Here is a 12,527-nt window from a genome sequence, read left to right on the forward strand (position 1 = left end):
AACCTGGGAGGCGGAGCTTGCAGTGAGCCGAGATCTGGCCACTGCACTCCAGCCTGGGCGACAGAGCGAGACTGTCTCAAAAAAAAAAAGATTAAATTGACTTATTGTGAAAGTTTAGCCAACCAAAAATTCCAGAATAAATGAAAAAATATCTAGTAACCCTGATACAATCTTACTGGACTAATCTTTTAAAACCTGTATTTTCATTCAACACAAACTCAGGACTTCTAAAGTTGGACTTAAATGTCTTATGCCTGCAGTATTAGATGATGATCTCAGAATAAGTTTTCCCAACATTCTGTACTTGTCTTATACTGTCAAAAACATGATAATTCATTTTAAAAATCTTTGCTTATAAAGATATCTATCTATATTTTCTTTCATAACCATGTTTTTATAGAACATAAAAATACAGATAGTTTGGCCAAACTACCTGTATTTGAGTTTTGGTCAAACTATTTGTATTTTTATGTTCTATATTGTCTAAATGATAGTTTAGCCTGGAAAAATGTCAAGCCATTACCTTTGCCTCCTTATATTTGATTTTACTTATTTATATATTTATTTATTTATTCATTCATTTTGAGTCAGAGGAGTCAGAGTCTTGCTTTGTTACCTGGGCTGGAGTGCAATCATAGCTCACTGCAGCCTCGAACTCCCGGGCTCAAGTGATGCTTTTGCCTCAGCCTCCCAAATAGCTGGGACTACAGGCATGTGCCACCATGCCCAACTGATTTTTCTTTTTTTTTTTTTTTTTTTTTTTAATATAGAGATGGGAGTCTGGCTAAGTTGCCACAGCTGGTCTTGAACCCTTGGCTTCAAGCAATCCTCCAGCCTTGGCCTCCTAAAGTGCTGCAATTACAGGCATAAGCCACCATGTCTGGCCTGTCTCCTTTTAAATAGAAAAAATATATATATGTATTTGCATGCCTTCAGTTAGTTCTCATCTGATAAGCCCAAAAATGTGCTTTAGATAAGGTATGCTCTCTCTACCATACCGCTTGAAATCAAAGACTCAAATTGCAGAAACACATGTACATCAAATTATGAACTATGTTTGTCTTTAAAATATCCTTTGGAAAAAATCTTTACTTGAAGAGGCTAGAGAGATGGTGATTCATGCTATAATTTTATCTCATGAAACTATAGCAAATTTCTTTGGCTAACATCCCAGTCAAATTCTAAATATGACTTAATTCTACATGGAACATAACTGTCAAACTCTGTATTCATTTTAAGTTTCTTAAATCTATCCCCAAGTACTGTATTTGACCACCCGTAGCCACCAATTTCAGAGAAAACAGTTTAAAATCACTTTTAAAATTTTAAGTTCTAAGTAGTCAATCACTTTTTGCTACAGTTCTGGGAGATAAAATTTATACATTTCTGTGTCTAGCATACAGATTTTTCTTTCATAATAATAGCAAAACAAAGAAAAATAACCAATTTGATAGCCTACTACGTGCCATGTACATTACATACATTATTGTCAATCAGCTTCACAATCTTGGAAGACAGTTGTTGCCCATGGGCAAAGGTAGTACTCTTTGTTCTATTCCTTTGTCCTTTGACTCAATCTGCAAGGAGCAGTTTTCTATGGTTTGATTTGGTTTGGTTAATGAACATTGCATGATCTGCAGCTAGCAGCTTGGTGCATGGCCGTTCATCAAATGCCCTAAGAAGACTGGTATGGCAATAACAGCTAGTGCTATATTTTCAAAACTGACTTTGGGTCTTTCCCTTCTTTTCAATTCTGTACCCATGTGGATATGGAAGGAACACTTAGGACTTGGTAGAAGTCTAAACCACTCCCCTTTTCTCTGTTCTCTCTCTCTCTCTCTTTTTATTTTTCCACACAAACCTAGTGTCTTGCCCTGACACAGGAAGGTCTGGGATAGATACCTTTATGTTCAATGAACAACTTTTTACTCTTATATGTCCCTTATTCTCTAGATTTGGCAGATGTTCTTTTCATACCAGTGGAAAGGCAAATTTCAAAACTTGAGGGTGAATGAGGTGAGGAGGCAGGAAGGAGAGACTAGATGTGCCATTTGACTTGCTTTGGGTGTTGGCGTTTGTAGCCTCCAACCTAAGGAAGTGGAATTCTACACTTCTTCTGGACCAGCTCTCTGGAGTTTTGCGTTAAGGTTCGGAGCCAAAGTTACAGCTAGCAATGAAATATGACTTTGTCTTGATTTGCCCCATTGTGCAATAGCTTCCTCAACACTGTCACAGAAAGGAGTGACAGGCCCAAGACTAATTCAGACATTCCTGGCCAAATACCATTCAGCACCATCTTGATGCTAATCCATTTTCATAATTTTAACATATAATAGCAAAGATCAGCCAGGTGCTGTGGTTCATGTCTGCAATCCCAGCACTGAGGGAAGCCAAGGTAAGAGGATCACTTAAGCCCAGGAGTTTGAGAGCAGCCTGGGCAACATAGTGAGATCCCATCTCTACAAAAAATTTAAAAATTTAGCCAAGTGTGGTGGTGTGCACCTGTAGTTCCAGCTACTCAGGAGGCTGAGGTAGGAGGATCAACTGAGCCTGGGAGGTTGAGGATGCAGTGAGTCATGACAGTGCCATTGCACTCCAGCCTGGGCAACAAAGCGAGACCCAGCCTCAAAAAAAATTGCAGGCTGGGTGCAGTGGTTCATGCCTATAATCCCAGCTCTTTGGGAGGCTGAGGCAAGCAGATCATTTGAGGTCAGGTGTTCGAGACCAGCCTGGCCAACATGGTGAAACCTCATCTCTACTAAACATACAAAAATTAGTCAGGCATGCTGTCAGATGCCTGTAATCCCAGCTACTCAGGAGGCTGAGGTATGAGAATCACTTGAATCTGGGAAGCAGAGTTTGCAGTGAGCTGAGATTGTCCCATTGTTTCCAGCCTGGGTGACAGAGTGAGACTCCACCTCAAAAAAAAATTGCAAAAGCGTATACTATGTGCTAGGCTCTGTTGTGACTGCTTTAATAATGCCACAACAAACACATTGAAATTAACACTGGAAAAAAACTGTGCTGAATGTTGGCAGTAATGAAAGAGTTAAAATATATGAAATTTTATAATTTCCCTGTAAGGGTACAGGTCTCCTTAGTGCTGCTATGAACAGTTTTAGCTCTTAGCTGAGACCAAATCTACAAATTATAGAAATCACTTAGCTTCACATATGGTGTCATTAATTACTTGTAGAAAAAATATTGAGACTTTTTTCTCCTGAATTTCTGTCTTTTAATTAATGGGTCTATCATTCCACATTTGTTTTTGTGAAATAACAACTTCAAATTATTTCAAAAAGGCTGCTTCAGCTTGCATTCGTTTAGTAAATTAAACACTATCTTCCATGGGTATTCAGCGTTCATGGTAAAAAACGTGAAGGATGGGAACTGAGTGAAGAAATATTACTTTCTATCCAATCCCATAGCAAGATTCTTACTTAAAGGTCATAATACAAGGTTGTCAGCCAGCTTCAACTAACAAGACTACAAATAAAATCATTTTTAGAAGATGGGAGGTCAGAGGGGCTGATAAACCAGCTGACAGTATTCTAACGTAGCTCCCCTTATCTTGTGCTACATGATGAATCAAAGTCTCTGCAGACTGTTATGGAAGAGCCAAAACAAAAGCAGGACAAATGTTGAAACCAGATACAGAGGAGGGTGCAAGCAGGTCAATGAGACCTAGTAAAATAAAGCAAAAGCAGAATCAGAGATTGACTAAGGACAGAAGCCAAGTTGCACAATGACACAGTAAAAACTAGTGGCGATAAATAGAAAAGGCAGAGTCCTTAAAGATAATTAAGACTTAGATCAGCTTGAGCTAAAAGAAGTAAATCAAGGGAGAGCAGAATAGAGGTCTCTATGAAATCCAACAAAGATGTGCTATGTAGCAGCCCCAGTTTTGGTACATAAAGCCTTATAGATGTTCCTCCACTAATTTTGAAGGTTGCAGACATGGCATTTGACAGAAGCTAAGGTCACGTCACTTGGTTTTGTTTTCAAAATATAAACGTCACCCTTCTGTCTCTTAAGTGCATTCAGGTGGTTGCAAAAGGCACTGAGCCAGAAAGCATAAGAATGGATGTAAATCTGTCTCTGCTAATATGAAACAATTCAACGTACATGACAAACCAGCATTAAATCAGCAAAGGTTTATTTGTATTCTGATACTAAGAGCAGGAATTGGCCCATTTGCAAAGGTTCTGCTAATTGGCTTCTTTTTTTTTTTTTTTTTTTTTTTTGAGACGGAGTTTTGCTCGTTGCCCAGGCTGGAGTGCAATGGTGCAATCTCGACTCACAGCAACCTCCACCTCCCAGGTTCAAATGATTCTCCTGCCTCAGCCTCCTGAGTAGCTAGGATTACAGGCATGCACCACCACCCCTGGCTAATTTTCTATGTTTAGTAGAGACAGGGTTTCTCCATGTTGGTCAGGCTGGTCTCGAACTCCCGACCTCACAAGATCCGCCTGCCTCGGCCTCCCAAAGTGCTGGGATTACAGGCGTGAGCCACTGCACCAGCCTTAATTGGCTCTTTTTAAGTGTAGAAAAACAGTTATCATCATTCTGGGATCATTGGGATTATTGGTTCTGCCTCCAGATAAGCAGAATAAACAAGCCTCAGTTCCGATGGAAACCACTTGTGTTGCATTCTTCCACACTAGGCTCTCACAGCCAATTCTAATTGGTTATTTGCTTTTCTCCTGTGTCTGTATCTTCACATCTACCTAGGCCAATGGACAGCTCCTGAGAATATTGTCACTTAAGATGTTTCCAAAAACTATTTGCCCTATGTTAGCAGAGCTCATCAGCTCACTTGCAGATAGGGTTGTCCGTTGGATTTAGTTTTTGCTTTCATTTCAGGAAGGGGTCAAGTAGCTTGTGATATACCTTTTAAAAAGTATAAGTGATATATCTACTTAAATATATTCCTACTTCAGTAAACTTAATATCAGGGGTAGGAGGGACAAATACACACCCAGCCAACTGATTTCACATGATCTTGCCACTAAATATTATTATATAGGAAAGTAAAGGCAATATACTTATTCTTTTTTATTTATTTTTTTGAGATAGAATCATAGCTCACTGCAGCCTCGACCCCCCAGGCTCAAGTGATCCTCACACTTCAGCCTCCCTAGTAGCTGGGACTATAGGCATGTACCACCACACCCAGCTGCATTACACTTTGTCTAGTCTTCTCTTTAACGGTTATATACATTGACCTGCACCCACCATTTTATTCTTGAGATTGCAGTGATAGGAAAGTAGGATAAGAAAGGACTGGGGATAAACTGAGAAATGGAATGAATGAGAGAGTCATTCATAACTTATTCAGATTTAAGTATTGGGTTATTGATTTATGTATAGTCTAGTTCTCCCACATAGAAACTATAGCCATAGCTGACGTAAATAATTTTTTATTGCTGTATGTGATTATACTTCACTTGTCTAAAAGACATTGGTCCAACAACTTCTCTTCTCTATAATATGACCAAGAAGTAGGAAATAAGGGGGATCACTGTGATAAATGAGAAGTAATATTTCTGCACTAATGCTCATGAACTTGGCCGAAAAGTCAGCCCTTTGGATTTCCAGTCAGTCCCTGTTTTCCCTGCCTGTAGAAGTAACATGGAAGTAACAGATTTGAAAGGAGGACAAGGCAGATGGTAGCAAGCACGATGGTAGCATAAAAAGTGGCAGTGGATGGCCAGGCATAGTGGCTCATGCCTGTAATCCCAGCACTTTGGGAGGCTGAAGTGGGTGGACCACTTGAGTCAAGAATTCGAGACCAGCCTGTCTAACATGGTGAAACCCCATCTCTACTAAAAATATAAAAATTAGCTAGGTGTGGTGGTGCACATCTGCAATCTCAGCTACTCAGGAGGCTGAGGCAGGAGAATCGCTTGAACCCGGGAGGTGGAGGTTGCAGTGAGCCGAGACTGCACCACTGCACTCTAGCTTGAGTGACAGAGTGAGACTCCGTCTCAAAAAAAAAAAAAAAAAGTGGCAATGGACAATTGGACAATGAAGGAAGTAACAGAGAAAATGTAAAAGCAGATTGAAGACCTCACAAAATTTAGGCTTCTGGGCCTATCTGTTATACGGACAAGCACATCTACATACTCAAATAATGGAATATCTTTTACAGGCTACTAAGGAGTTTGGATAAATAATTAGAAATCATTAAGGACCTCTAAGCACTAGCATAGCACTAAATTTTAGTTTTGAGCAGCCAGACAAGAAATATTTAGCAAGAACCCTATCACCTGGGTCAGTGCCAGGGCTATGGAAGTTAACAAGGTACATTCCCCATCCTCCTGGGATTTATAATGTGGAGGAGACATTACTGAGGGAGTAAAAAATGATAGAACAGGCAGAAGAATGACTAGAATACAAAAGGAATGAAAGTGACCAGACCTAGGGCCTCGCTGGATGTGGATGGTGACAGAAAGTCAAGATTCTGAGATGAATCTTGATTTCCCACATGGGCAGTTGGGTAGGTCGTTGTTGTTAACCAGGAAACAAAAAGCAAGAAGACAAATATATTAGAGAGAAAGGAGGAGTTCACTTTTGAGACGTTTGTGGGATAGCTAGAAGTCAGAAATATGTTTCTAACTTTTGGCTGTCCCACAAACGTCTCAAAAGTGAAAATTATTTGGCATTCTAATGTATTTGTGATAATGGAAGCTGTAGGTGAAGATGAGAATACTGTATAAAGATCAAGAAGAATAAGAACTTAAAAACCATCTACTTTTAAAATATGGGTAGATTAAGAGGAGCTAGGAAAGAGTATGGAAAAGGATTTGGTCTGAGGAATAGGAATAAAATCAGGAGAGAGTGCTGTTATGAAACCTAAGTAAAGGGTCGAATAAGGTGAGTAGTGACAAGTGATTTTTGGATTTGACAATAAGAGCATCTTTAGTAATTGTTGAAAGGGGAAAACCAAATCTAAAGGTTTGAAAAGTGGGGAGTGTTTATTTAGGGAAAGTTGAATCTCTGGGCTAAAGAAAAAAGAAAAGTGAAGAAAGTTGACAGAATGGAGAGAGCAAGCGTAGATTTTTTTCGAGAGGCCTGGCCTTGAAGGCATGGTAGACAGCCTTTAGGATGGCTCCCAGTGATCCCCGCCACCTGGTTTTCATGCCTTTGTGCAATATCCTCCCGTTGAGTGTGGGCTAGACTTAGTGACTTGCTTCTAAAGAATAGACTACAGGCCGGGCGCGGTGGCTTACGCCTGTAATCCCAGCACTTTGGGAGGCTGAGGCGGGTGGATCACGAGATCAGGAGATCGAGACCATGCTGGCTAACACAGTGAAACCCCGTCTCTACTAAAAACACAAAAATTAGCTGTGTATGGTGGCGGGCACCTGTAGTCTCAGCTACTCAGGAGGCTAAGGCAGGAGAATGGCGTGAACCCGACAGGCAGAGGGTGCAGTGAGCCGAGATCGAGTCACTGCACTCCAGCCTGGGTGACAGATTGAGACTCCGTCTCAAAAAAAAAAAAAAAAAAGGATAGACGAATAGACTACAGCAAAGTGATAGGATGTCACTTCCAAGGGTTAAAGAAGACTAGATTCCATCTTGCTTGCCCTTTCATACAGTCTCTGCTCACTCAGATGGAAGCCAGCTGCCACATTGTGAGCTGCCCTAGAGAGACCCACATGGCAAAGAAGTGATGGAAAATTCCAGTTAATAGCCAATAGGGAACTAAGGCCCTCAGTTCAACAACCTGCAAGGAATTGAGTTCTGCCAACAACCAGATGAATGAGTTCAGAAATGGTTCCTCCCTTAGACAAATTTGAAATGACTTTACCCCCAGCTGACATTCTGATTGCAGTCTTGTAAGAGACTCCAAGGTGGAATACCTAGCTAAGGCACACCCAGATTCTTTTTTTTTTTTTTTTCAGCTTCCATCTTTTCAGACATGTTTTATTTATTTATTCTCTATTTTATTTATTTTTTTGAGACAGTCTCATTCCGTCGCCCAGGCTGGAGTACAGTGGCGCAATCTTGGCTCACTGCAACCTCCTCCATCCCCTGGGTTCAAATGATTTTCATGCCTCAGGCTTCAGAGTAGCTGGGATTACAGGCATGCACCACCATATCCGGCTGATTTTTGTATTTTTGGTAGAAACATGGTTCGCTATGTTGGCCATAATAGTCTCAATCTTTTGACCTCAAGTGATCCCCCTGCCTTGGCCTCCCAGAGTGCTGGGATTACAGGTGTGAGCCCCCGCGCCCAGCTGACACCAGATTCTTGTTCTACAGAAACTTATTTTCAGCTAAGCTTTAGGGTAATTTGTAATGCAGCAATGGATAAATTGAAAATGCAGCTATGAAAGTGAATGGCGGCGGGAACTTAATCCAAATGGTAAGGTGTGAGACTGGGTGATGACTTTAGAAAATGTTTTGGAGAAAGGCTTTTTTTTTTTTTTTTAATTATACTTTAAGTTGTGAGATGCATGTGTAGAATGTGGAGGTTTGTTACATAGGTATACATGTGCCATGGTGGTTTGCTGCACCCATCATCCCATCATCTAGGTTTTAAGCCCCTCATGCATTAGGTATTTGTCCTAATGCTCTCCCTCCCCTTGCCCCGCAACCCCTGACAGGCCCCAGTGTGTGACATTCCTTTCCGTGTCCGTGTGTTCTCATTGTTCAACTCCCACTTACGAGTAAGAACATGTGGTGTTTGGTTTTCTGTTCCTGTATTAGTTTGCTGAGAATGATGCTTTCCAGCTTCATCCGTGTCCCTGCAAAGGACATTAACTCATTCTTTTTTTATGGCTGCATAGTGTTCTGTGGTGTATATGTGCCACATTTTCTTTATCCAGTCTATCATTGATGGGCATTTGGGTTGGTTCCAAGTCTTTGCTATTGTAAATAGTGCTGCAATAAACACACATGTGCATGTGTCTTTATAGTAGAATGATTTATAATCCTTTGGGCATATACCCAGTAATGGGATTTCTGGGTCAATATTGGTATTTCTAGTTCTAGATCCTTGAGGAATCGCCACACTGTCTTTTGGTTGAAGTAATTTACACTCCCACCAACAGTGTAAAAGTGTTCCTATTTTGGAGAAAGACTTTTTAAGATAAGACAAATTCAAGCATTTTATATCCTGAAAAGCCATTAGAGAATTTGAAAATAAAGCAAGGAGAAAGGATAATTGGTAGAGCAAAAGGAGATAAGGGAATATCAAATAACAGCCTTTCTACTCTAAATGTGGTCTATGAACCACTAGCATCAGCATCATGTGTTGGAAATAGACAATCTCAGGCCCCACCCTAGACCTACTGAATCAAAATCTGCATTTTAATAAGAACCACTAGTAATGCCTGCAGCCTGACTCAGAACACAAGTGAACAGAATAAATTCATCCAGGGGGAAATAATCTCTACCCAAGACAAGAGGGAATAGGGAAGGAGATGGAGATATTAATACATTTATAGATAGAACTGAGAAGGAGAGAACTTGGTGACAAAAACTGCTTCCCTCCCTCCCTCCCTTCCTTCCTTCCTCTCTTTCTCTCTTTCTTTCTTTTTTTTTTTTGACAGGGTCTTGCTCTGTTGCCCAGGTGGGAGTGCAGAGGCACAATCACGAATCACTACAGCCTCAGCCTCCCAGGCTCAAGATTCTCCCACCTAAGCCTCCCAAATAGCTTGGACTACAGGCACGCACTACTATGCCAGGCTAGGTTTTGGGATTTTTTTTGTAGAGACAGGGTTTTTTCATGTTGCCCAGGCTGGTCTTGAACTTCTGGTCTCAAGCGATCTGCCTGTGTCAGACTCCCAAAGTGCTGGGATTATAGGCATGAGCCACTGTGCCCAGCCACTTCAGTGCTTTCTATGAAGTACAAATTCATTCAGGGCACAGAGCTTGAAATGAGTGGGAAAAAATTACAATAGCTATGAAAGTGAATGGAGGAGGGAACAGATCCAATAATATATATAAATGTCTGCAAATAATTACTAGGAGTACAGCTGAGTTTGGAGACTAGGAATTTGCCAGGTGTGGGATTAAATACTTTTTTTTCTTTTAGTGTTGTGCAGCAGTCCGCATGTAGACTAGAAAAGGCAGATTGCAGAATTAATGCAAGGATGAGATACAGTGAATTCTGGAAATGGGATAGTAAGTTGAAATAATGCACTAGAGCATCTTGGATAGAAAAGAAAGAAGTTGAGTCCAAGTTGAGGAAAAACAGATTTATTAGGCTGGTAGATAAGAAGTAAAAATGGTGAAAGGGTAAGAATCCTGGAAAATTAGGAAGGCATTTTCAGAAATCAGAGTAAAATAAGATTTCAGAGGTAAAAAGGTTGGATTATTTAAATCCTCCAGCATCTCCTTCATTTTTTAAAAAACACATCTCATGAGCAGTAACACCCTCCATTTTTAAATCTCCAGAAATAACAACAGATATGGAAATTGTAACCATATTATTTAACATGCTCAACCCAAGGGTTGTAATTGATGAACTAGCTTTATGTGGTTTACCACTATCCCTTTAACATTTATTAAATGAGGAAAGTAGTTTTGCTGCCCCGTTGAGAGCTCCAAGAGGCCCCCACGGACTTTTAGGTATCCCTTAGAAAATAGACAGTTTTATGCTCACTTTAAGTTGCAAAACACAGTCCGAATATGGAAATTAGCATCTCCAGTTTTTCGGTAAGAATTATAATCTAAAGTTGATTTAGAATGAAATCTTCACTCTTACAGTTAGAATCAACTTCAGGCCAGCCTCCCCCATACCTGGAAGAGGAGATGTGATGAGTTTCTTTTCTCTCTTTGTTTCTTCTCCCTCAGCTTGATACTCATAGCTTCTGGCCCCTTGAGAGTTGAGGCATAAGGAGAGATGAAAGGAAAGGGGGCGCGGAGAGTTCTTATGTGACTGATACCACTCTAGGATGACAGTATGCTCTCTAGGCTTGCAAGTATTTAAAGCAGATTCTCTCGCAGGTGTGTTTTTAGGTTCTTAGGTTTATGTTTACTCAACTGCCTTTGCTATGATGAAATCGTTTTCCTCAGTGGCCATTGCTGCTTCTGTAAATTCTCGGTCCACTCACACAGACCATCTCTTGGGGCTGGGGAGAACCTCCTTTACCTTTGACAGAAGCCCTCCCAGGCCAGAACACTTTGTTTGTTTGTTTGTTTGTTTGTTTGTTTGTTTGTTTTGTTTTATTTGGCAGAGTCTTGTTCTGTCGCCCAGGCTGGAGTGCAGTGGTGCGATCTCGGCTCACTGCAACCTCTGCCTCCCGAGTTCAAGCAATCCTCCTGCCTCAGCCTCCCGAGTAGCTGGAATTACAAGTGTTCACCACCATGCTTGGCTAATTTTTGTATTTTCAGTAGAGACGAGGTTTCACCATGTTGGTTGCGAACTCCTGACCTCAAGTGATCTGCCCACCTTGGCCTCCCAAAGTGCTGGAATTGCAGATGTGAGCCACTGTGCCCGGTGCACTTTTTAAGTGACCCTCGGCTGATAATTCTCCCAAGGGCTCCACACCTCATCCCTGATAGTCATGCACCTTTGGCTTCTGTCAGAGGGGAATGTAGTTACTTCTCAAAGCAGAAGCATCTCTCTTGCATCTCTGCCCTGCCTCCTCAGCCAGTTGCTATAGGTTCTCATCTTTCAATTCCTCAGGCCTATCAAACACCAAGCCACCATTTAGTGTTGTTATAAAGGAACCTGAGGCTGGATAAAGAAAAAGAGTTTATTTGGTTCACAGTTCTGCTGGCTAGAAGACTGGGCACCCAGCAAAAGCCTCAGGCCACTTCCACTCATGGTAGAAGGCGAAGGGGAGCTGGCACTGTAGAGATCACATAGAGAGATAAGGAAGAGAGAAGGCAGGGTGAGGAGGGAGTGGTGTGCAGTGCCAGGTTCATTTTAACAATCAGTTCTCGTTGAAACTAATACAATGAGAACTCGCTCATTACCACAAGGATGACACCAAGACATTCATGAGGGATCCTTCCCTGTGACCAAAACTCTGCACATTAGGCCCCATCTCTAACAATGAGGATAAAATTTCAGTATGAGGTTTGGGGGAACAAATATCCAAACTATAGTGACATTCATAGCAACATTATTCATAATAGCCAGGAATTGGGGAAAAATCCAAATATCCATCAGTTGATGAATAAACAAGAATGGTATATCCATACTGAATCCTATTCAGCAATAAACAGGAGTGAATGACTGATATAGCCAATGACATGGATGAACCTCAAATGACTATGCTAAGGCCAGACGTGTGGCTCGTGCCTGTAATCCCAGCACTTTGGGAGGCCGAGACAGGTGGGCCAACTGCGTCAGGAGTTCGAGATCAGCCTGACCAAAATGATGAAACCCCGTCTCTACTAAAAATGCAAAAAATTAGCCGGACGTGGTGGCATGTGCCTGTAATCCCAGCTACTTTAGAGGCAGAGGCAGGAGAATTGCTTGAACCGGGGAGGCAGAGGTTGCAGTAAGCTGAGATTGCACCATTGCACTCCAGCCTGGGCAACAAGAGCGAAACTCATCTCAAAAA

The 12,527-nt window shown here is 41.3% G+C and overlaps 1 protein-coding gene across 1 annotated transcript in view; it reads right to left on the reverse strand.

Annotated features, from left to right (window-relative positions):
* PPHLN1 (periphilin 1) overlaps nucleotides 1-12,527 on the reverse strand; it is a 231,614-nt gene that overhangs the window by 184,541 nt on the left and 34,546 nt on the right. The gene's annotated exons all lie outside the window — the stretch shown is intronic.

This window comes from Colobus angolensis, unplaced genomic scaffold (genome assembly GCF_000951035.1).
Source record: "Colobus angolensis palliatus isolate OR3802 unplaced genomic scaffold, Cang.pa_1.0 Scaffold150, whole genome shotgun sequence".
Lineage (NCBI taxonomy): Eukaryota > Metazoa > Chordata > Mammalia > Primates > Cercopithecidae > Colobus > Colobus angolensis.